The sequence below is a fragment of the Cnephaeus nilssonii genome (assembly GCF_951640355.1).
Source record: "Cnephaeus nilssonii genome assembly, chromosome: 7".
Taxonomy (NCBI): domain Eukaryota; kingdom Metazoa; phylum Chordata; class Mammalia; order Chiroptera; family Vespertilionidae; genus Cnephaeus; species Cnephaeus nilssonii.
The window spans coordinates 46336064-46361631 of NC_137078.1; the positions used below are offsets into that span (position 1 = coordinate 46336064).

Sequence of the window (25568 nt, forward strand, 5' to 3'; positions counted from 1 at the left end):
TAACTTGGTTTAGGGGAGTTTTAAGAGTAATGAATTTTTCATGCCATTGATGGCATTAATGGGTTATGAGTTAATTAAATTCTATTTTCTTTCCTCTCATGATTTTATTTTAAAGAGCTACAAAGAGATGCATAATTGGATTCAAAGTTAGCTGTTTCATTACAATCTGCAAAGGAACAAACACACTGGATACCTCCCAGTTATGGCTGATGAGAAAAAAAATGAGCAAAAATTAAATCTTTATTATTATCTGGCTTAGAAAGACACCACTTATTCACCTCCAAACATATTTAAGGATTTAGCAGTTATACAACACATGGGCAAGGCACATGCCATGAGACTTCAAAATATTCAAACACCCACATTTAAATTTTTGAGGGTATGTCATTTATTTATATTAATAAATGAACTTTCATTCTATAGGATAATTTCACATACATATTACTTGAAAGAAATATTAACTAGTAAAAACCTGTCACAATAAATTGAGTAGTAGCCTAATATGCAGGGAATCAGGCTAAGATAGCCTACTATGTGACTTCAGGCAACATTATGAGTTATACATTAGATATTTTTTGCTTGTTTTTTATTGAAAAGTGTAGGCTACTTAAGGATAGATACTAAGTTTGATGGAGTTGTAGTTGAAAAATTGAAAACTGATGAATTTGGGGCCAACTCCAGCCTGAAAATGTGTTTGTTTCACCTGCACAGTATTTTAAAATCTATTAATTTCTTCTTTTTTTAAATGAGGTTTGTGTATAAAAGTTTGTATTTAAGACTTCTGTAAAAAACTCAGAGACATGGCAGAACTGAGTCAGCAGTTCTATGCAGTCATTAACTGAAACCGAGGACACGAATAGCTCCCTTTTGGGTGGGTAATTTGCCATCATCTCCACTAATCTCTATTTTACTCCTGATACCAAACCCAAGTGCCAGGAAACAATCATCAAACCACTTTTTCCTTTGGCTTTATTCGAAAGAAAGAAAAAGAAAGAAAGAAGAAAGAAAGAAAGAAAGAAAGAGAGAGAGAGAGAGAGAGAGAGAGAGAGAGAGAGAGAGAGAGAGAGAGAGAGAAGAAAGAAAGAAAGAAAGAAAGAAAGAAAGAAAGAAAGAAAGAAAGAAAGAAAGAAAGAGAAAGGAAGAAGAAAGAAAGAAAGAAAGAAAGAAAGAAAGAAAGAAAGAAAGAAAGAAAGAAAGAAAGAAAGAAAGAAAGAAAAAGAGAAAGGAAGGAAGGAAGGAAGGAAGGAAGGAAGGAAGGAAGGAAGGAAGGAAGGAAGGAAGGAAGGAAGGAAGGAAGAAAAGAAAGAGGGAGGGAGGGAGGGAAGAAGGGAGGGAGGGAGGGAAGAAAGAAGGAAGGAGGAAGGGAGAGTGGGAGGGAGGGAGGAAGGAAGGAAGGAAGGAAGGAAGGAAGGAAGGAAGGAAGGAAGGAAGGAAGGAAGGAAATCCAGACTGCTAAATCATTTACGTACATGGGTTACTTTTCAGTTTTCTACTCTAATGAGCAGTCTAAAGAATGTAATGCCATCAAACCCTGCTACAAGCTTACTACTCTGATTCTAGAGGTAAAAGTGTTTTCCTCAGAGTAGGTTGATAATATACATGCCACTGGAATATCATCATTCTGTGTGTACCTCCAACACCTTGAAACATGGTGTTCCTATTCCTACTTTCCTGGCTATCACTGATATCTGCTTATCCCTAAAGCAGTGTCCCTATGAATCTTACCCCCGAGGGCAACATCCCCTGCTCTCTTCATCCAAATCCTTCTGCACCGAATTCCAGAACAGAGTTCCCTGTCAGATTATTTGAAAAATGTATTTGCACTTTAGTAATGACCTTCACAATAAACGTTCACATTGCCAATTTGACAAACCCAACAGTAAAACAACTGCAAGTTCAAAGCCTACAGAAAAATGCTGCCTTCTAAACATGAGAGAGTGACTCTAAAGCTAAACATTTGCGAGCCTTTAGTGAGTTACAGAGGTTTCCCAGGTGCCTTAAAACAGACAATGGGGTAGTGAGGGCCTGGGCGGGGGGGCAAGGGGGGAGGGGCGGTAAGAGGGGTAGGACAGGAGAGGGGTGGAAGAGGTTAATGGGAGAAAAAGGAGGACCTATGTAATACTTTCAACAACAAAGATTAAAAAAATAAAGAATTAAATTGTGAACAGGTTTTAAAAAAGGTGCAGTGGAAAAGTCAGGCAGAATAGTTTGCATGAAACATCCACATCATTAAGGTAAGGTTTGTTTGGAGGAATAGAATAATCTGGAGAAAGGAGTCAGTTCTTGTTGTATAGAACAATTAACTAGTAGAACTGAATCAGACACGTTGGTTGTCTCTGGGCCAAGCCTCTCACTGTAAAGATGAGGTAACTGAGAACCAGGGAGGTGACGTGCTTTGCTGACAATCACTTATTCTTGCAGAAACCAACCACCTGACTTCCAGCCCGTGTGCCTACATTATGCTGTAGAGCTTCTAATGTGAGGAAAGACGTAGAGTGCGATCCCCTCTCTATTGACAGACTGGCATTATGGAAAGGGAGAAGACCGCATTTCTCCACATTGGGCAGCAAGATTGGCTAATCTTTTACAAAGTATTGCTGTCAAAGGGAATACCAGTGGCTGTGAAATTATAACAGATCTCATCTTACTCTTCTCCTCTTTATTGTAAATGAATGAGAGCTTCAGATTAGTTTATTTTTATTAGGATGTACTTTAATTGAGCAAGGATGGATTAAAGCTTACCTTGGAAAGAAAACAATAAAGAGTTCTCTGTAAATTGCCATGGTTTTTCCCCTCCAGATAATTCTTCCTCATAGTTAATAGGAGGAAGGGATTGTTTTCTAGGAGTAGTAACAGGAACAGATGTGCATTCAAGGTTGGTGCTTTCCTAAACTCTTCAAATAAAAGCTGAAAATTCATATGAATCTCATTAAGTGTAACTGCGCTTGTCTTAAATACACTTTCAGCTGTTACCTTGAAGTTGAAGTAGATCTTTGAGCGCAACTGGTTCATAAGGGCTTGATTAGGGTAACTTAGATGTTAATTTTAATTTTAACGTTATAAAAATGTAAAGAAGAATCAATTTCATTTTTAATTGGGCCCTTCACTAGGCCCATGCTGACTAGTTTGTGATTTGATCCATTTATTTGGAAATCCATTGCATTTGAAGATGAATGTTCGGCTTTGTTGCTTTGTGGTGTTTCTTTTCTGTATTTTTAAAAAATTCCCTTGTTTGTTTTGTGCTAGTATCATGGTGATATATAATTTCTATGAGTGTTTGCAAGTTAAAGCACACATGTGTCACAAATTCTGACAGTAAATAATTAAAGTATTTAAATAAAATTGTGAATGTGCTCTAGTTGTGTGGTTGAACAAATTTGTAGAGCATGATTTTATTCTGATCTATAATTATAGCTACCAATGACTGCCATGATCCTGACTGAGTCAGAAAAATTTATATACTAAGCAACCATCTGTAGACATGTTCATATTCCTTCATCTGCAGTGCTCAACATCACATGGGAATTCTGAAACTACCCTGGCCACTGGGGAGCTTTAAATACCATGGTTGTAGGCTTACAGCAAGGAACAAATTGTTCCAGACATTTAATTTCCCCCCGCTTATTATTACAAGGTTGCCTAATGATCCACGAAAAGCGTGCAACAGTTTGGACCTTTAATGACAGAACAATGGGTAAATTGAGAGGATTCTTTTTATTTTTTAAAAATGTCCTTGGTCTTATGTTGAATAACTTAATGCTTATGAATCAGAAAAGAGTTACTATCATTTCCTTTGAAAAGTATAAATACTCATAGTTTTGGACCATAGTCACAAAGTATATTGTAAATCTATCAGCATGCTCTCTTAATGAGAAATAAAATTATGCTCTCTTATTGCTATCTAAGGCTAATCTAAAAAACATAAAAATATTTTAATGTCTATAGCAAAGATGTTACAAAAGGGGTGGAAAGTTGTATAGACCCCAGATTGTTAATTTATATCACATTGTTTAAATTAAAAGCAACATTCATGCAAACATTATTTAAAAATTATAAGTGAATATGGCATTGTTTTTAGTAATAGTTCATTTATGGGACATTAAACAATTGGGAAAAACTAGTTCAAATTATCTAGAGCCGCTCAAATTTCATTCATTTAAAATGCTTATTTATATATATATAAACTTCAGCTTCTGCAGAGAATAGTAGGTGCCTGTGAAGAAGTTCAAGGCCAGGGAATATATTTCAGATTTGTGATGTTCCCATTTCTCCTTTAGCTAGAGACATTGTATTTTTGAGCAAGAAAAGAAAGGAAAAAAGGAAAGGACATTTCAGAAAGAAAGCCCATTAGTAGCACAAAAACAAATGAGTGGTGTTAACTGTATAGTTGAGGGATATAAATATAGGATAGAGATCCTAAAATGTTAAGCTTTAAAATTTTAAAGAGGGATTTCCCATTTATACTGAACACTATAGTGCCCCCACCGACAAGTCATTTTCATTAAGCAAAGCAAAGTGCTCCCTTAAAGAAGTGAAGGCTTTAACACAGAAAAGTGACCAAGAATAGGGCTCTCAAAGAAAAAATACTTGAGCAAAAGATAAAACTCTCAAGGCAGGTCTACACTGTATAATTTTAGCAGAACAGGACGTAATGACACTTATCTGTGCTCAGTCATGAATTACCTTTATGAAGTACACCTGAATGATACAATAGCAGGTAGGAGCCAACAATTTCTCTGGTACAGATGAGTTTAATTTCTCAGTCTACCCTATCACCAGGCTGGTTTTCTATTTGGGCCTTCTATGCCCTGCATGACAGACATGTAGAGCTGATGTATTATTACTCCTACTAATACTGAAGATATATGATGACCCCCCAAAAAACAACAACAACAACAACAAAAACTGACTATTTTTATTAAACTCCAGAAAACAAAGTGTTTGGAAGGGTTTTTTTTATGTTTATACCAAGACTGGCAGGTCATTTGGTCAAGCTCATAAATCACTGATGCAGAAGAGGCACAAAATAGAAACTGGGCTCCTGGTCTGTCAACTCTAGATATCACTCAAGTGCAACTGAAATATGTTTTGCATTTCATTCTGTTTCAAGATAATGAATTGTTATAGAAATTAAACTCTGGTTGTGCCTTGATTACTTGAGAGTCTCAAAACTTGGTCAAATTAGTTATTTCTGGAAATTATTAGTTTAAAATCAACACATGTCAAATAGTGAGGAATGAAATTAAAGCACAGACCTCACATTGATTTATAGGCATTGTGCTATTTCTCATTCATAACCCCTGTCCTCTAGGAAAATTATTCCGCGGTAGAGCATGGTTAAATCCAGGTGGTTGCAAAGGGTATTTCCGTTCTTATTTAAATAAAATAGATTCCCCATCTTAAAGCAGGAGAAGTAAATTTTATAATCCACCATCATGTTCTGCTAATCAAATGAAGACATAAATATGGTCAATTTGACCTGTCCAATCCAAATAATTCTCTGGAATAGGGAAGATCAAACCCAGGAGCATTTGGGGGTCTTCCCAAATTAGAAAATCAAAATAGTTTGTCATCTTTGTGGCCAAAAAGAGAATCCCCTAAGCAACAAATATTTTTGCAATATTCTCATTTCACTTTCTCCTAGCACTGAATGTTCAGAGAAAATATAATATTATATTTGTCTTATTTTATTTGTAATACTGTGTCCTACTTTTAAATGTTGTTCTTTAGGTCAGAGGGGTAAATTATGGTAAATTTCCCAGTTATGTTGACATATTCATCAGACTTTTAAAGTAGACCTAGAAAAAGAATGTATAACAACCCCATGAAACCGAGAAAGTCAAAAACAAACAAGCAAACAAAAAATTTTTGAAAAAATAATTTTAATTTCTCTCTAATCCCTAATACTTTAAGAAATAAGACATATATAGAACCTATGGAATAACTATGTCGTTTTTTTTCTAAAAAGTTGTCTGAATTCAACAACTTAGAAATTACAATAATAACAGGTCAGAAACAGAGGTATTTCAGGAAAAAACATAATCATATTCCCTATTTACTAACTCTAAGTTTTTGGAACACCATTCCTGGATTTGCTTGTTACTGAGATTTAGTTCCCCAGAAGAATTAAATGTATGCTAAAATTCTGTATCATGTAGTGGGTATATTTAAAATTAGCAATATTGTATTAATATTAATTTATTTCCTATTCTTTGTTGCTGAATTATGAATAATTAATCCTGGCCCCCTTTTTTTAACCAGCTCTACGTAATCACTGTATGAAAACTCAATAGATCAACATTTGATCAAAAGGTAAAAGTGATTCCACAATTTCATCTTCAAGAATTCATGGAGTCTAGATAGAATCATGGAAAAAAATACTAGGTAAAGTCATATAAACTTTATTTAAAATTGAGTTTAAAAAATAATTACAATGGGCAAAATGTCCTTTTACAATGGAGAAAGCAAGCATCACCCAAAATAGATTGAACCTCCATTTTAAGAGTCCTAGTGAGATATACTGAGCACCATCCAATGGCAACTATGTAGCATTCTTACTATAAATGTTTAATTTGAATTAAATCATGAAACAGATACAAATATTATATCACAAAAGCAGTTGATTTAGATTATCCAGTTTCAGTATTATAGGAGATTTAAAAAAGACAGGGCACTATTTTTAGATACAAAGAGACTAGAGCTTTCACAGTTAACTATAACATGTGATCCTTGATTGAATCCTGGCTCAACACAACAATAAATCAACCCTAAATGCATTAGTCCACTTATTAATGGTTGTGCGTAAGTCTGTTTTATCAATTTAAAAACCTTTTAGAATTATAATTATGCAGTTATCGTAATTATATGGAAAATATCCTTAGGCATTTTATTTTATTTCTAATTTTTTAGGACCATACAAAGTAGTATTTAGAGTCATGGTTAATGCAACTCACTTAAAAATGGTCTAGTAAAAATGTGTGTGTGTATTAAGAGAGACAAAGTGGTAAAATATTAATAATTAGTAGATTAAGCTAGATGGGTGTTTGTATTATACATTTCTTTCAACTTTGCAGTTGGTTTGAAATATATTTAAACAATGTTTGGGGGGAAGGAAATATTTTTCATTATAAATTGTGGAGTCAACTCACCTTTAAAATTCAAATATTTTTATCAAGGAAGTTTTACTGAGCATATACACTTTCTGAGCAATGTCTTCACTGCCAACTGTGAGTTCTTATTAATGCCATTTGTTGAGATGGAATAACCTACAATCAATTCTTGGAATGAACAAGTTCACACACTGAAATTGTGATTATTTCATCTCAAATGTAAAGCTCTGGACAACGCAGAAACAATATTTTCCAATATAACATCCTACATTTCTCAAGGGTTTTTGTATGCAATTTTATGTTTGAATAACTATTAAGGATGTAATCTGTTATGTAGAATACATTAGGTTAAAAATTATTTCTATTTACTTACTGATTTAACAAAGTAACACCATTATTTAATACTAGTGTGTGTTGGGCTATAACTGAAGACATGGGTGTAGAAACAGCCAGATCTTATCTGCTACCCTCACAAAGCTCATAGTCTATCCAGGCTGTAGATGCCTGTAGATGTTAACTTTGATGGGAAGGACACATAGAAAGACCAGTAAAATATATGGAGAGTTTATATGTTGGTAATAAGCAAGATTGAATTAATTAAAGTTTTAAGAATGTTAAAAAGCACAACATAGTGTGACATTATAGAGTGACCATCCAGGGGAAAAAAGCAACAGAGAGCAGATGTTGTTGAAATGAAGATGCCAGAGGAATGTAATTCTTCTCAGGTAAGAGTACTGAACAATATGCAAAGAAATAAACCAGGTCTAACACATGAGCAGATCCAAGTGAGAGTGCTGTGCCTAGTTGTCAATGGTTGTTTCCTGAATGAATAATCCTATCTAATAAAAGAGTAATATGCAAATTGACTGTCACTCCAACACGCAAGATGGCTGCCACAAGATGGCCAGCAGGGGAGGGCAATGGGAGAAACCAGGCATGCAGGGAGGGCAGTTGGGGGCGATCAAGCCTGCAGGGGAAGGCAGTTAGGGTGACCAGGCCAGCAGAGGAGAGAAGTTGGGGGCAACTGGGCCTGCAGAGAAGGGCAGTTAGAGCGGGGGACCCAGCCCTGCAGAGGAGAGCAGTTGGGGGGGAACAGGCCTGCAGGGGAGGGCAGTTGGGGGGCACCAGACCAGCAGGGGAGAGCAGTTAGGGGCGATGAGTCTGGCAGGGGAGGGCAGTTAGGGATGACCGGATCAGCAGAAGAGAGCAGTTGGGGGATCCAGGCCTGCAGGAGAGGGCACTTAGGGGTGACCAGGCTGGCAGGGGAGGGCAGTTACGGGCAATCAGGCTGTCAGGGAGTGGTTAGGGGGTGATCAGGCTGGCAGGCAGAAGTGATTAGGGGCAATCAGGAAGGCAGGCAGGCGAGCAGTTGGGAGCCAGCAATCCTGTATTGTCAGAGGGATGTCTGACCCCGTTTAGGCCCGATCCCAGTAGGATCGGGCCTAAACGGGCAGTCAGACATCCCTCGAGGGGTCCCAGATTGGAGAGGGTGCAGGCTGGGCTGAGGGACACACACCCCGTGCATGAATTTCATGCACCGGGACTCTAGTGACCTTATAAAAGAAAAGAAAACAATCACACACCATCACTCCCAGTTGTTCTTCATGTTTTTATTCACAAGCCATACTGATAGCTATTAGTGTGTGGATTGTTTTGATTTCGAAGAGGAAAATAAGCATAGAAACTTTTTACTGTACCTGCCATCAACTCTAGCTTGGCTCTGCCAGAAGGCTTTCATGTGCATTCTTTGGTGAGGGAGCATTTCCAGAGAGAATAATAACATCTGCATCAAAACAAAATGGCTGTTACTTTTCTCATCTCCCTCTAGCATATTGCTTTTACTGCCTGTTTGCTCAAAACTCTCTGGTGTTCAGATAAATAATCAATACAAGATGCATTGTTATTTTGGAGTGCGATATCAGATTTTTTTCCTTTGGTTTTGAATTAACAGAAGAGCCTTGAGGAATAGATATTGAAGTTTTGTGAAACTGGCACTGCAGTTCTGTCAAGAGTTATTCAGGGGTACTGGAATGGGCAAAGTAATTAGAAATAAAGGATATAAAGCACAACACATCTCGTCTAAAATAGTTTCCCAAGGAAAGCAATGGAAATGCATGCTGTTGGATATTGCTAGCACTAGATTTTATACTCACTAGAAAGGGAATTCTGTAAACGTAATTGAATTGCCATTCTAAGCTGATATTTTTGAATTCTGTTACAATCAGGAAGTGGTCTTCTCCAATGACTATAACATTTCAGGATGATATCTGAATCGTTGGCTTTTTCAAAGATGAGCATTTTTTAAAAATCCCTTTCCCACTAATTGTCATTCAATACTAGGACAGCATCAGACAACAGTCATAGAATTTTGTCGATAAAAGATTCTGAAAAATGTTGTGGTTTATTTTCTTATTTTTCAGATAAACAAGTTGATGCATACCAAAGCAAAATGATCACCCTAGGATCTAGCTAATGGCAAGTTCAGGACCAAATTCAAATATTTGATAACCAAATTCAATGCCCTACTATATACTACATTGGACTGTGTTGCATTAATTCATTTGCTCTTTGAAGATTAAAATACTATCTTGCTTATACTCTTTTATTTCTCCCATTATTGAAATTTCTAAGTACAAAAATGAAAAAATAATTGTCATTGACTTATGTAATGTCAGAAGAACCTTAGCAATGGAAATTGTGGGGAAAAAGTAAAGGATTACCAATTATGGAAATTTCCAAGCATAAAATTAAGATGGAAAATTCAAATATTAGATTTGATAAGAAATAGTATAAAGCTATATTAGTGACTATACATTATCAGATTCTGGCAAATACTCTGAAGGTAACATTTGTCAATGGTTAATTTTTAAAAACTTACCTCCCTCAGAGATGCTAATTTGGTAGTGTTTCTACTCAGGAAATATCCTGGTATATGTGCTAGCATGAAGTTTAGAGAGGTCCCTGAGAGATAATACTCCAAAACAAGTTGTGGAGCAAAACTATAAATGCAACAACTCAGTCTGTAACTGTCTAGTAGGAAAAAAGTGAGAACCCAGCAGCAAGTTTGGCTAAAAAAAAATAAATATAGAACTAGTTTTTTTTTCACCAACTAGCTTTCTGAAGACCAACTAACATGAATTTCTCTACTTGATACCTTGTCTATGACCCCATCATGGTCTTCAGAATGATGACTATAACTTACAATTCTCTTGCACGTCAACAATTTTCAAAATCATTCCATTTTTTGTTCACAACAATGTTGTATGACAGTATCATTTTACAAGTGAAGCAATTGATTTTTGATGAGATTAAATATTTGTTTTAGGGGACATTGTGTATAAATTAACAAAACTAGAACTTAAAAAAAGTTCTATTAAGTCAAAACCTGGAAAAGTTTTTACTATTTTTTTTCTTTTTCTCCCCTCTGATAGACACTATTCAAAGTATAATACTCATGATCCTGTGCCCTTGGAGGACACCAGACAATGGCCAGAGCAAGTCATTGTCCCCAAGGAGAGCTGAAATTCAATGTAACCAGAAACAAGTGGACAATGGTCTCATAGAGAAGAAAGGGAAACAGGGAAATTAAACTATAAAATTATAGTTGAAGGAGGTAGTTGAAAATTTGAAAGTCTCTCCCCCCCACCACCAAGCTAAAACTATGAAATATTTATTAGACATTAAAATAGAGATGCGTATTTGCATAACTAGAGATTATAAGAGAATTTTTAAAAATAAACTTCTGCTTAATTTATCTATACAATCTCCAAATGGTTTTAAAATTCATACTAAAAATAAGAGAAGAAACACTAATAATATTAAAATCCACTGATTAAACCAAGCTAGAGATATAGAAGTAAGATTCTAGTCCTTCATCTCTCTCAGCAACCATATTAAACCAGTCTCATCTGCAACGCCAATGAAATTTAGCTTAAAACTGTTTAGCCAACTGCCTTCTGTGAGTATCTTACTGTCTTAAGGTTCTCATCATTTCATTCATTTCAACATTTAATTACTGAGAACCTGTTATGTGGCAATGCTCTAGGCACTTGGAGGTACACTATTGAACAAAACAGAACAACCCTACTTTAAATTCTAGCAAGGGAGAATGACAACAAGCATAATTAAATAGTAAATTATATAATATCAGAGGCCCTATGCACGAAATTTGTGCAAGAGTAGGCCTTCCTTCCCGCAGCTGCCAGCACCAGCTTCCCTTTGGCATCTGGGACCCAGACTTCCCTCACAGCCCCGACTTCGTCTGGAAGGTCGTCCAAAAGGACATCTGGTCTAATTAGCATATTATGCTTTTATTATTATAGATGTTAAGGAGTGACAAATGTTCAGGGGGATAAAAGTAAGGCAGGATATAAAGGATTTTGAGGTGGAGATAAATGGTTGCAATTTTCAGAGTGGCCAGGAATGTCCTCAATAAGATAACACTTGAGCCGAGATTTAAAGGCAAGCAGGGAATTAATCCTGCATTTAGGAGGCAAAGGTCCTAAAATGGGTGCATATGAGGCTCAGCAAGGAGGTCAGTGGAGTTGGAATGAAGAGAGCTAGGGGAAGAGTAGTAAAAGAGGTCAGGCAGGTGATAGGAACATGTACGCTATTGATTACAAGGATTTTACTCAATGATTTGGAGAATCAATTACAGGAGTTGAGCAGAGAAGTGACATGAGGTGATTTCGTTTTCAAAAGAACGGCTCTGGCTGCTGTGTTGTCATTATGTTACAGGAGCCAAAGATAGAAGACCAGTGAAGAGTTTATTCCCAAAATCTAGAAATCCATTTCTTGTTTATTTCTATGAAAATAAACATTGGTGAGTCTTAGTCTGCCTTTCCATTTCATCCATCAACCTGACATCAGTTATTTTCTGAACTACACGTTTGATCATGTGACTTGCCTATTTCAAATGTTCAATGGTTACTCCTTGCCCCCAGCATTATGTTCAACCTCTTCATACAAATCTCTTTAAAATCTGACCCCAATATATTTTTCCATATTAATCTTCAACTTCTTTCCTCACCTCTGATGTTTTTTATTTAGTTATAAAAGGTCAGTGGCTATTTCCTGAACATGACACACTCCATCAAGCCTCTGTGCCTCTGTGTTTGTCATTCCCACTGGTAAGAAAGCACATTTTTTTTCTGCCTAGTGAACTTTACATTTTCTTATTGAGATTCAGCTTACACATGATCACTTCTTGAAGCCTGCCCTGACTCTCTATTGTAAGACCAACCTCCCTTCACTACATTCCACTGGCCTTTCTATGTGTCCTTCCCATAGCACATCAAAGTTAATATCTTCAGGCCTCTACCCCCTGGGTAGACTATGAGTTTTGTGAAGATAGCAGATATGACCTGGCTGTTTCTACACCCCATGTCTTGAGTTATAACCCACCATATACTAGTATTAAATAATTGTGTTATTTTGTTAAAACAGTGAGTAAATAGAAATCATTTTTAACCTGAGGTGTACAACATAACAGATTACATCCTTAATAGTTATTCAAACATAAAATTGCAGGCATAAACCCTTAAGAAGTGTAGACTGTTATAGTGGAAAAGGAAAGGGTTCACACTTTTTATATTTACTTTCAGGGACATTTGTTAAGCTAAATTTAGTAAGCACCGATGTCCCAGATATGTGCTTTCAGTAAATAATAACTTTTCTTTCAAGCTTCAGTTCAAATGACATATTTTTAAAATAGTTAATTGTTAACTGGCCCATGCGATTACTATAAATGCAGAGATAAATAAATAATATATGCTCACAATAACTTCATAGACAAAAGGGTCAGTCATATATAAAACAGCCACCTGGGTAAATGAGGGATATCATTACAAATCACTGGAAAAAGACTCCTTCAATAACTGGTTACAAAAATGAGCTTTCCACGTGAATAATACAAGAAGTTTCTTTATGAATAAACTTTCTAAATGAGGAAGAAAAATCAAAACATTTATAACCACATAGACAAAGCTTGTTTTGTTTTTATTTACTTCAAGTTTAGAATAATATTTTTTAAAGTCATGAAGATAATATAAAGGGGAAAATTATAAAACTTCATATAGCAGGATAATAAAGGTTAATAAAACAAAAAGGTAGATATTACAACAAATGATGCCATGAACTAATTTAAACAAGATATCAGAAGATTTTGACAAAACTTGTATCTAAAATATTGTATTTAGAATGTATACAAAGCTATTAAGGATAAATAAGAAAAAATATTAAAATAGGAAATAGGCAAAGGATATGATCAGGCAATGCACAATAGAAGTTATTAGATAATTTTACTTAAAAAATAACCCAAGACCCAGAAAATACATTTTGAATATAATGATGACAATAAAATAATATTAATTATAAAAGTTGACATTTTTTCAATCTTTTTATGTGCTACTCTCCTAAGTACTTTACATGTATGCAAATTCTATTACCATACATAAAGTACAATTTTAAGACTTTTAGTGCAAGTAATTTTTACATATTATAGCATTTTTATGTTGTAGGGTCTATTCTCATCCCCTTTGAGGCAGAAAAAATCTTAAGTAAAATGTCTACCTTAATAATATGAATTGTTTTTGTGTATCTAAGCATATAAGACTACACACAAGCTATTCTATAACTGTTTTGAGATATGTAAATAGCAAAACAATAAATATGTGGATGAGAAATATATTTAACAATCCCTTGTTGTGATTGCCTCAGGAAAAAGGAAGGGACTGGAGCTACGGGCATGAAAGATGCTGTTAAAATCTAAGATCATTCCTCACTAGCCATTGCTCAGTTGTTAAAGCATCGCCCTGCTCAATAAGGGATCTTGGGTTCCATTCCCAGTACCTGGGTTGCAGGGTCCCTCCCTGACCCATATTGGGGGGAGGCAACCAATCAATGTGTCTCTGTCACCTCTCTCTCTCTCTCTCTCTATCACCCCTCCCTTCCACTCTCACTAGAAATCAATGTAAAAAATATCCTTGGGTGAGGATTGAAAAAAAACAAACAACTAAGATCATATCACTTTATTTTGTTATAAGTAAAATCCAAAGTCCTGATAAAGGCTTATAATGTCTCACATGATCTGATCTATCTATCTTCATCTCTCTAGCCTTCTCTACTATGTCTCTCTAGTCACAGTCTAGTGCTAACTCTGCTCTAAACATACTATGCTCCTCCCTGGTCTCAGAATACTCCACCTCTGGACACATTCTCAGACTCTCGGTTCTGCCTGATGATTCTTCCCTAATTACATGCTTCATTCTCTCACCTCATGAAACTCACACCACTCACTCATCCCATTGAAATAGCAAACCCACTTCCACCCTGTCACTCTCAATCCTTCTTCTCAATTTCTTCTAGTGTACTATGTAATTTATGTGTTTCTTACACTTATTGTTTGTTTCTTGTCTCCTCCACTGGAAATAAGTTCCAAGAGGAAAGAGATTTTTGTCTATATCATTCACCAGTGTTACCTTGACCTGAAAATAGTGCCCAGCACCTGTAGTGCTTAGCAATTACTTCTCAAAGAAATATATATTTTTATAATTTATATTCTATACAATTTTTACTTAAAGCATAAAGAAAAATATGAAAGAATTCACAAATGTTAATTCTAGGTAATCTGTGTATGTTGAAAGATTATTTTTCTTCCTATTTTCTAAATTTTTAAAAGCATTGATAAAAATTATCTAACATATAACACATTTGAAGACTATAAATTATGTAAAAATGGGATTGATTTTCTATTGTTGGCACTTAAATGACATGGTACAAAAATAAAAACCTGAAATTATTTTTAATGAAATATTAAACACTCAACCAGTTGTTTTGCTAAAATGAAGGTCCAGCTAGTTTGTTTTCTTTATTGAATTTATATATTATTTGTGCTACATATTCAATTAATTATGCAACTTAAGTGTATGAAGAAAAAGATATTATATATTATCAGAGAATAATTTGGGTTTTAATCTTGGACATTTTCTCTGAATTTTATGACTTAAAGAATCTTATAAAATAAAAGCTGAAGAAAATGTGGATTTTTTTTTTTCTTACCCATTCAAGAAAAAAAAATTTTGGATGAATAAGTAGAAGTTATCTCCAATGTAAAGATTTAATGAAGGACCTTTATAACATATAGCATAGAATTCTTACCAGACTATAATTACAGCAATGACAGACACACACACACACACACACACACACACACACACACACACACGTAGGAGAGAGGGAGGAAGAGGAGTGATTAACTTCTAAGTCAAACCAGTTTCCTGCAAGGTAATTTTTCTGAAAATTATATTATTTCCAAATTTATTTAAGTGAGAAAAACTGGAGATATGCACACTTCCTTGTGAGGCCTACTGTATGGATATATAATTTTTAAAAGTATGAGCCTCATTATAGCCACATCAGCAGAGAGTTTACTGGACTGGCTACATGCAGGACATTTATGAAAAACTAAGTGAGAAAATCTGGTCCCACTATGAGTAAATTGGGAGGACAAGTTGAAAAATATAAATTCAAACAACCAATAAACCAGATGGCTCAGAAGGGAATTTAATTGTTATACATAAAATGTAATATGAAACAGGCACCGTCAAGGTAAGTTACTCTTTAAAACTCATAGTGCAGCAGGCAAGCCCAGGGACTGGAAATCTAAGTGTATTCCTATGTTTCAGACAGAAAAATCCCACTGTTCAGTGACCTGCCCACTAACCGAACAAACAAACAGAAAGGAAAAAAAAAAAAAACATAAGAAAACACCGATATAAAAAAAATATTTCTGAGAACTAAAGTTTAGCAAGAAAAAAGAAGAACTTGATTTTATCCAATGTTTAATACCTAGATTTCCTATTACTTTACTAGAAGCCCGATGCATGAAGATTCATGCAAGAATGGGCCTTCCTTACCCTGGCTGCGAGCACTGCCTTCGCTCTGGCCAGAGCAGCCTTTCTGCTCCAGCCCAGAGCCACCTTTCTGCCTTCCCACGCTGCCCAGAGGCCCAGAGCGGCTGGGGAGGTGTGGAACACCTGCGTCATCGCCATGGCAATACAAAGTCCCGCCCTCCCCTGGTCACTTGGCGCCTGTGTATGCAAATTAATCTGCCATCTTTGTTGGGTTAATTTGCATGCTCACTCCTGATTGGCTGGTGGGTGTTGCAAAGGCATGGTCAATTAGCATGATACTCTTTTATTAGGTAGATATCCATGTGTAATGTAAATTCCTTTTAATGACAGGTTAATGACTAAGTAAGAAATTATAATAAAAGAGAAAATGAAGTGATAATCATATTGATAATGGTGACTTTATTTTGTTCTCCTTAGCATGATGTTGATTAAATTGTGACAATGAAGGAATTAATGGAGCCACAAGATTTGACTTTGTGAGTGTTCAGATCTCGAGACAGTTGATCTCACCCCATGCTCATGCAGCAATGCAATGGGAAAATGCAAAACCCTGCTTGCAAGGGAATGTGTTTATGGGTTTTTTATCACCCCAGAAATATTTAGAAAGGAGCAACAAATGAAGTTCATTTACATTTTTAGCCACACATCTCTACTTGAAAGCTACTGCATTTCAGGTAAATGATCAAAAAGTAACATAGCCGTTTCTTCAGAGCCTATACTTGTTTTCTACTTCTGAAGGTCTGCTTTTTGCAAACATCCCCATTATCCTACAGATGCTCAAGCAAACCCCATATTCAACACAGTCACATATCATGTTAGCATAGACTATATAACATGAACAGGAAATGAAAACAAAGAGACTTCCTAATCTGCTATTACTATTAAAAGAGGCTTTCATATTGTCACTATACAAGTACCATAAAGTCCATATTTCTGGACCAAACTTCCCCTTTTCCTTCAGAATGAAGGGGAAATGCTAACCAGAGACTCCATCTTATATCTGAAGTTATTGTTCATACTCTAAAACAAATTATGTTCCCCTGACCCTCCTGTCATATAGTTTTGTGCAGGCAAATTAGAGTAAAAGGAAATAGAAAACTCAGCATATGAAATAATAATCAGCCAAAGAGTACCTATTTGAAGAAGTAAAACATTCTTAATTGCAATAAAGAACACAAATAATTGCAACCATAAAATATGTTGATGAGGACTCTATAATTAAAATCTGAAATGTGAGCCATTGTAGGCTGATTTTCCCCCCAACTGGTGTAAAATGCCTCGATTTAGAAGAGGACCTCTTAGAGCAGACATGAGGTAAGACCAGTGTTGGGCACAACAGCAAAATGAAAGACAACCAAAAGTTAAAACAAAGAAGAAATAGACTAAATTTCCCACCAGAGACAATTTGTTAGCCCTAAGTTCTCACTTCCTTAAAGATGTGATAAGGTCAGTAATTAACAAAACATTTCTTAAGGTGAGCAATAAATAACTACTTCCAACTACTATAACCTGGTTTTTAAACTCCTAACCTGCTGGGTAGTGATGAAGTGAGAATAGCTCTGACTTTTCAGGTTCAAATCAGTCTCTTTGTGTAGACTCCATCTTTTACAGGTAGAAATTCAGTTTTTTTCAGGATTTTTTTACTCCAATCTTTCCAAGATGCTAGGCAGCAAAAAAAAAAAAAAAAAAAAAAAAAAAAAATGCTGCCATGTAGACATCTGCTATGGAAGTTGAAACTCGTGGCCATTTGCCTCTGCTTGTGACCCCTTGTACACCATGAGTTGTTTTTTTTTATTGTTTTTTGTTTTTGTTTTTTAATCTGGACCACAGAAAGATTTCAGTCTTCTGATTCTCCTTCATTCTATACAGAGAAATCCTACTTATGCAGGCTATGAAGAAACAGATATGTTACTTTTTGATAATTTACCTGAAATGCATAAGCTTTTGTAAACTCATCACTATGTTGGATATGGTACCCAAACAATGAAACAATGTAGTACTATTGAAGGAGGGTTTCATCCTTACCCAGGTTCTCCCATCTTAATATAGATTTTTTCCGCACATACCACCTGGAAGATTCCCTTAAAAATAAAAATTATAACCTGCCACTAACTTTTTTTTTTGCTAAAACTTTCTTTCCTAGAATTTTTCATTTCTAACTCAGCCAATTTCCCACACCCTCTACTGTCAGATAGGATTTCTGCTACCTCCTATTCTGGGTTCTCTCCACCTGACGCAGAATAGAACTGACTATTCAAGCATGACTCTGTCACAGCTGGCTCTTGATATATTAATGGGAGTTTAAGACATTTAGAAAATCCTCTCTTAGTAATGCCTGCATTCCAGAATATTGTCTCAGAAATTCTTAGTAACTTCAGTGACTAATTTTACAGAGTCAAATTACAGAGTCTCTCTAACCTCAAGGAGGTACAGCTTAGTTCTAAACCCAGTAAACATGTTGGACAATACAGCAAGAAATTACCCCTATACCATAACTAAACTCCTACAAATTTCTTGGAATCACAAGAGAAAGAGATCTAAGGAAGAGGAGCTAGACTTTACATTGATTTATATAAGTATGTTCTTGATGGCCCAAGTACTTGGGAATGACAATGGACATTCCAAGAGTGTTCATTTTTGTCCCTCAGTGTTGGTAGACTGTAAAAAAATGGCCCCAAATTCTTTCCTCACTTATTTGTATGCCCTTGAAATATTACATTGCAGCTCCTACCAAGAAATGAATCTGGCTAGCCATTTAACCTGCCTTGGCCAATAGGACATTAGCAAATATGACACAGCAGAAGCTTGAAAAAATGCTTAACGCTAGCACTCCCTGCTCCCTGTCTTTATGCTCCTGGAGCATTCTCCCTCATGGAAAAGCCAGGGTCAGCCAGCAGGAGGACTAAACATCTTTTTAAGGACAATCGAGCTCCTCAGGCTAAGGCAAACTGCAGATGCATGAGTTATCCTGGATCTAGATCAGCTGAACCTAGCCTAAAATGGTCAATTCTTGGAAATGTGAGTTAAATAAATGACTACTTTCTTAAGCCACTATGTTTTGAGGTGGTTTATAACACAATATAAGCTATCTCATATGATAGTTTTTGAAAACACACATCTAGATCACACAGTTATTTGTGCACATATCTTATCTCCACTTTTAGATAATAAGGAGCTTATGGCCAAGGCCAATATCATACAGTCTTTTAATTTTCTATAAGAACAAGCATTGTGATTTGCTGCATAAAGTAGAATCTTGGGAATCAAAATGGCTCAGATAAATATTATATGAGGACTGAAAAGCAGAAATTTATCTAGGCAGAAGCATAGAGTATTGATTTCTGTATTTGGCTCTGGTGACCTTTCGAAAGTATTTACACATCTGTCTTAATCTGCACAAATCTGAATCAACACACCCTTCTGGTAGGAAGTATCTGTCACATGTCCTTGAGAATTCTAGGAAGGGGCATTTCTTCTTAGATGAAAGACATTTCTTCTTCTCAAATGGCATTGAAAGCATATGACCAACGCCCTGCCTCCAATATTGCTGCTTTTTGTCCGTGTGTTTTTTAATGGCCCAAACAGAGTGTGATGATTAATTTTATGCATCAACTTGACTGGACTAAGGGATCCTCATATAGTGATAAAACATTATTTATGGGTGTGGCAATGAGGGTATGGGCCCTAGTAAGAGATTAGCATTTCAATCAGTCCACTGAGTAAAGCTTACCTTCACTAACATAGGTGAGTGTCATCCAATTCATTGAGGGACTGAATAGAACATTTGGACAGAGGAAGGGCAAATCTGCTCTCTCTTGAGCTGGGGCATACATCTTCTCCTTCTCTTTGAACTTGGACTAAATTGCACTGCTAGCTTTCCTGGTTCTCCATCTTGCAAAAGGCAGCTCCATTGTTGGACTTCTTGGCCTCCATAATTATATGAGCCAATTTTTATGATATCTCTCTCCTTATATATATATCCTGTTGATGCTGTTTCTCTGGAGAATCCAATAACAAGAATTATGCATCAAAGTTATCCCTTTACTTGACTCATGGGCTGTCAATGACTTGTGGTATTATCTTCCTGAATGTTTTCTTTATTGCCTGCACAAACCAGTAAAGTCATTTTAAGTTTTCTTCCTGTTAGACCCCTGGGGAAGAGAATTGAGAGAAAAACAGCAGAGTTTGCAAAATAATCTGAGGTTTGCTGACCTGTTTCCTTCATTAAGATAATATCCTTTCAGCCCTTCTCTCTCTTGGTTGGACACATATTTGCATGGACGCATAGCCAATGTGTTTTCGTGTATACGTCTGCATGTTTTCTTATTTATTTTACATTTTTAACATAGTGTTGAAATCTATATTATAGTAACATGCATGCTGTTTTGGGAAAACAGCTCAATGGGCTGCAAAAATGGCATGATGGTTGTTTTCTAAAATGTATTACCTAAATTACTATTGCTAATAACATGACAAGATAATTAACACCTGCATAGCATTTTTCATTTTAAGAATACTTTAGAAATATTAATTGTATAACCTCTTCAACACCCCACTTTATAACTAGAAAAACCAAAGCAGAGGTTAAGTGATTTCTCAAAAATAAAAATACCCTACATAAAATTTGTCAACATGCTTCTGATGTCCATGCCTTAACCTTAGACCAACAAGTGATCTCTCTTTTCCCTTCATATTTAGGATCAGGAAACTGTCCCTGGAATGAATATAACACTCTCCTACAATCCATAATAGTCCACAGTCCACCTACTGAACTTATATTCAGATGCATCATGAAAGGGAAGAATGCATAATAAGAAATCAGCCAACAAGATAATAAATTAAAATTGAAGACTTATCCATTTGATCTCCAATTTATAAGTACAAAAGAAATTTAGAATAGATTTGCTGGTGGCTGATGTCATAGTCCTTTCAACTCAGTGCAAAGGGGAATAATAGTCAATAGTTAGGAGGGGAGGACAAGGATATGGGTGAGGACAATAGAATCTGCAGACTTCACAGGTATGATTATAGAGCAATTGATATGCAAATTGACAATTCCCCAGGTGATGCCATTCTGCACAGAGGCACTGAGTAACCAATCTTCACAATTTATTTAATTATTATCTATTTAACTACTATCTGAAAACAATTATTTTGTTTAATACAATTAGTAATACACAAATTTGGCTAATACTTAGCTTTAAATGCAAACTATGAACTATAGAGCTTGGGAACAAGTCTGTGCAATTAGTCCTATTTAATAAAGGTAGCATAAACCTGAAAAGCAGTGGTAATTTTTCCCATATTGTATAGATGAAATATATAAAAACAATCCTCAAGCTTTTATATTTTGATTAAGAATTCCTTCCAAAAGCCATCAGGTAGGTCTCTGTTAATATCTCAACAGAAAAAATAAATTAGAACATATATAAAAATATACACTCTTACCTTAAATTAGGATAATTATCTCAATGTTGTGATGTGGAAATTATAAGATTCAAAGTTGGGTAGATGATTGAAACAGTGTCAAAGGTAGGAATTTTATTAATTAATTGATGCTGGTCTGATAGAAACTGCTGTGCTATAATTTATAAATAAAACAGTTTTATGTGATTAGAAAATTAAATCTGTTAGAGTCCTTACTAAGTTAATTAAAATTGTGGAAAATATATATTCCACACCTTGGAATTAATTATCTTGGATCTTTTGAGTTGCAATATCTGAGAGATGCCAACATTGACTATTTGAATAGAATGTATAGACAACAATATACACTGAATAAATATCATGAAGGAGAATAAGAGGAGCATAAAAGAAAAATAAATGCACAGAGCAAAAAAAGCATGATGTAAAACTAAGAGAGTGAGGATTTAGATAAATGCTAGATAACTTGAGCTCATTTTGATAGCTTTGGGAGCACAGAGGTAGAAAACAAAGCCCATAAATGGGGCCCATTGAAAATGGGAGGTCTTTTAGGAGACCATCTCATAGAGCTGAAAACCTAAAGGGAAACAGTCATTCTCAGTATAAATGAGAAATCAACCCACCATTCAGAAGAGAATATCAGAACAATCTCCACTATTGGAGAAAAACTATAATACACTCTGGAAATTTATAATCAAAATGCAGGCCTCATGTGGTTTTGCATTTGAAATTTATAAAAAACTTTGTGGCCTGGAAAAGCTCTAATGGTCCCAAATTGATATCCAGGAAACCAGTAAAAGCAATTATTTATTCTCTGTGGATAAAACAATCTTAATTCAAGCCTGAAATAATATATATCTTCAGTTAAAAATCTAAGGAAATTGAGTACTGTCAAAAATTACAAAATACAAATTAGGTAACTTGAGTGAAAAAAAAGCAAAATAACTGGGATCACCATGGAGGTGGCAGAACCCCTAGGAGGAAGGCTGTGCAGCCCAGCTGCCAGGAATGAGGTCTGCAGACCGCTCTTTTCAGGATCCCCCTCAGATTCAGAGAGGAGCCTTGTTCTATCACACCCTTCCTGAGGCAGCATGCTGCTGGTGACAGGGCAAGATTGGGTACCCAGCCATTTATGCTCAGGATGATGCCAACAGGCAGGATTTGCTCCCAAGGTCTTCTTCAGGTTGGCTGACATCTGTGTGGAGTCCACACAGAAGTGGTACTTTCTTTCCTGATCTCCACACGTGCTGACCCTGGACAAGCACATCATACCTCTCATTCAATCTCAGCTTCTACTTTCAGAGAACCCAACACGTAACCAGATAGATTATAGGACCTGACCCTAAAGACTGAACATACTCAAAGTATCAAATGTTGAATATATAATAAACTAGAGGCTCAGTGCACGACATTCGTGCACTGAGATGGGGGGTTCCCTCAGCCCGGCCTGTGCCCTGCCCTCTTGCAGTTCAGGACCCCTTGGAGGATGTCCCACTGCCGGCTTAGGCCCACTTTCACCACCGCAGCTACAGTTGCCAGCTGTGAGCACAGCTTCTGGATGAGTGGCGCTCACCCTGTGGGAGCACACTGACCACCAGAGGGCAGCTCCTGCATTGATCATCTATGCCCTGGTGGTCAGTACATGTCATAGCCACCAGTTGTTCTGCCGTTCAGTCAATTTGCATATTAGGGTTTTATTATATAGGATAGATTTAACCCTTTGCACTCTCTTGCTTTTTTCTTGATTCCTTTATTCTACTCGGGATTTAATTTTTTAAATACCCCAGATTTTACAAAGCGTGGCAGTAGAATAAAAAACTGGAGTTTCTTTTCATACAAACTTATTTATTTGGATCTTTTTATATTTCAAATTATTGATACATTCAATACAATTCGACACACGAGCTGCTACCGATGCTAACCGTGTCGAGTCACACTCGACATCCGAGTGCAAAAGGTTAATATGTTTGAAGAGGTAAAAGATAAGCTTAAAACATCAACAAAGAAAAGAGACTCTTAAAAAGTCATTTGAAAAGAACCAGAGTTTCTAAAAATGAGTAGGTTCAAGTTGAAGTGAAAAATTAAGTGGATGGATTAAACAGTAAAATAGAGTGAAGAGATATGGATCTAGAAAATACATTTGAATAGGTTATCAAGAACAGTCCTGAGGGAAAAAAATGATTAACAATATGAAAGAAAGTTTGAGACACAGAGGAGAGTAAGATATATGTCTAAGGGGAATTTTATAAGAATATAATAGAAAAAATGTAAAACGAAGTGCTATTTAAGAGATAAAGATTAAAAAATTGACAAGAGTTTTTGAAATAAACCAATCCTTAGATTCAGAAAGTCATAAAAAACAACAACTCATAAGCCTGATAAATAAAAATAATTCCACATTCATTTACAACATAGTGAGACTCTATAACACAAACAAAAAGAAAAGATCTTTAAAGGAAAAGATAGAACATTAATTAGGCTGATAAAAGATAGAAAATTAATTGGACTGATAATAAGACACAGTGTTAAGATACTGGCTAATAAAAAATAAATGGCACACTAAAATGTTAGACCTTAAAAGAATGATGTAAATATAAATATATTGCCCTAAAGTAATGATAAAAATTTACAAATAAAACAGACAGAATATACTAACAATAGACCCAAATGAAAGAAACTTACAAAACATATATTTTACTTGAACTGGAAATTATTCCAGATGAAAGATCTAAGAAAAAATAGTGAGTGAAGAAATTGCTAAATATCTAAATAAAACAACCTGAATCTAAAGAATTGTTATTGCTGCTCTGGTTTGTGTTGCTCAGTGGTTAGAGAGTTGGCCTGCACACTAGAGGGTCCCAGATTTGATTCCTGGTCAAAGGCATGTCTGGACAGTGGTTGCAGGATCCCCAACCACAATGTATCACTCTCACACTCTCTCTCTCTCTCTCTCTCCCCACTCCGCTCTCGCTCCCTCTGCTCCACTCCCTTCCATTTTTCCTTAAAAAATCATGGAAAAAATATCCTTGGGTGAGGATTAGCAAAACATAAAAATAAAGAATTGTTATTGTTATAAAACTTAATAACAATAACATCTAAAATAATGTTGAATAACATGAATTTGGAGGAATTTAATGATATTTAAATAATTTGTTTTCATATTGTTAGAGAATAGTGTTTCTAAATAAATCTAGATTTGATTCTTAAAATTTGCATATTAAAATAGCTAGCATAAAGCCCAAGAGACTAGCAATAGATGATTAAGTTCTAAAAAACAAAAAAAAAAATAATATATCTAAAAAATAAATCTAAAAAAAACATATTTTAAAATCTAAGAAAATATTAAAGTGCATACATACTAGAATCAACATTGATGTTTTAGTAAATAAAAGATAAATATAATTTATCATTCTAATAAATTATGCTGGGCAACTATCTCACTTAATAAAATAGACTCTAATAAAATTAGTATTCACTCAGAAGAAAAGCTGTCAGCTAATTTGAAATAGACATTTTATTATTCAACATAATGAAAAAATAAGTAAAATATGAAGGAATAAAATTATAGAGAAACAGAACTTTTATATATTGAAGATGATAACACATGAGCATTAATGGCAAAAATTAACAAGCTTACAAAATATAATGGTCAATACAAAAGTCAATTGAATTTTTATATATTGGTGACAATAAAAATGTCATTTAAAATGCTACATTCATCTATGTTTATATATGGATATATCATTTAAAGTAACAACACCAAGAATCTAGGAATAAATGTAAGATATAAAACTCTTATGTAGAAAACTGTAAATTTATTCAGGCAATAAATAAACCCTTAACAAATGCAGAAATAATACATATTTTTACATAGTTGACTGAATGTTGTAAAAATATCCAATTTCATAGGATTGATCTATAAAACATAATATCAATAAGTCAGAGTAAAATTATCAACTGTGTGTATTTATATAACACAACAAGCTGATTCTGAAAATCATATGGACAAATAAATGCCCAACTCTTTCCAAAATATGTTCAAAGCAATTTGATGATAAGCACAAGATGAGTAGGTAAGTCCTACAAAAATTTAAACTTATTAAAAATCTATACTAAGACATAT

The 25568-nt window shown here is 35.2% G+C and overlaps 1 long non-coding RNA gene across 2 annotated transcripts in view; it reads right to left on the bottom strand.

Annotated features, from left to right (window-relative positions):
• The window catches only part of LOC307103595, an 84091-nt gene that overhangs the window by 17070 nt on the left and 41453 nt on the right, over positions 1-25568 (bottom strand). Inside the window, exons 3-4 of one of the 2 annotated variants that reach the window (XR_013813822.1) lie at positions 19752-20172; positions 8807-8892 (exon numbers count right to left, since the gene is read on the bottom strand). This is a non-coding gene — a long non-coding RNA (uncharacterized lncRNA). The remainder of the gene's footprint in view (positions 1-8806; positions 8893-19751; positions 20173-25568) is intronic. The other variant, XR_013813821.1, reaches the window with a different exon arrangement.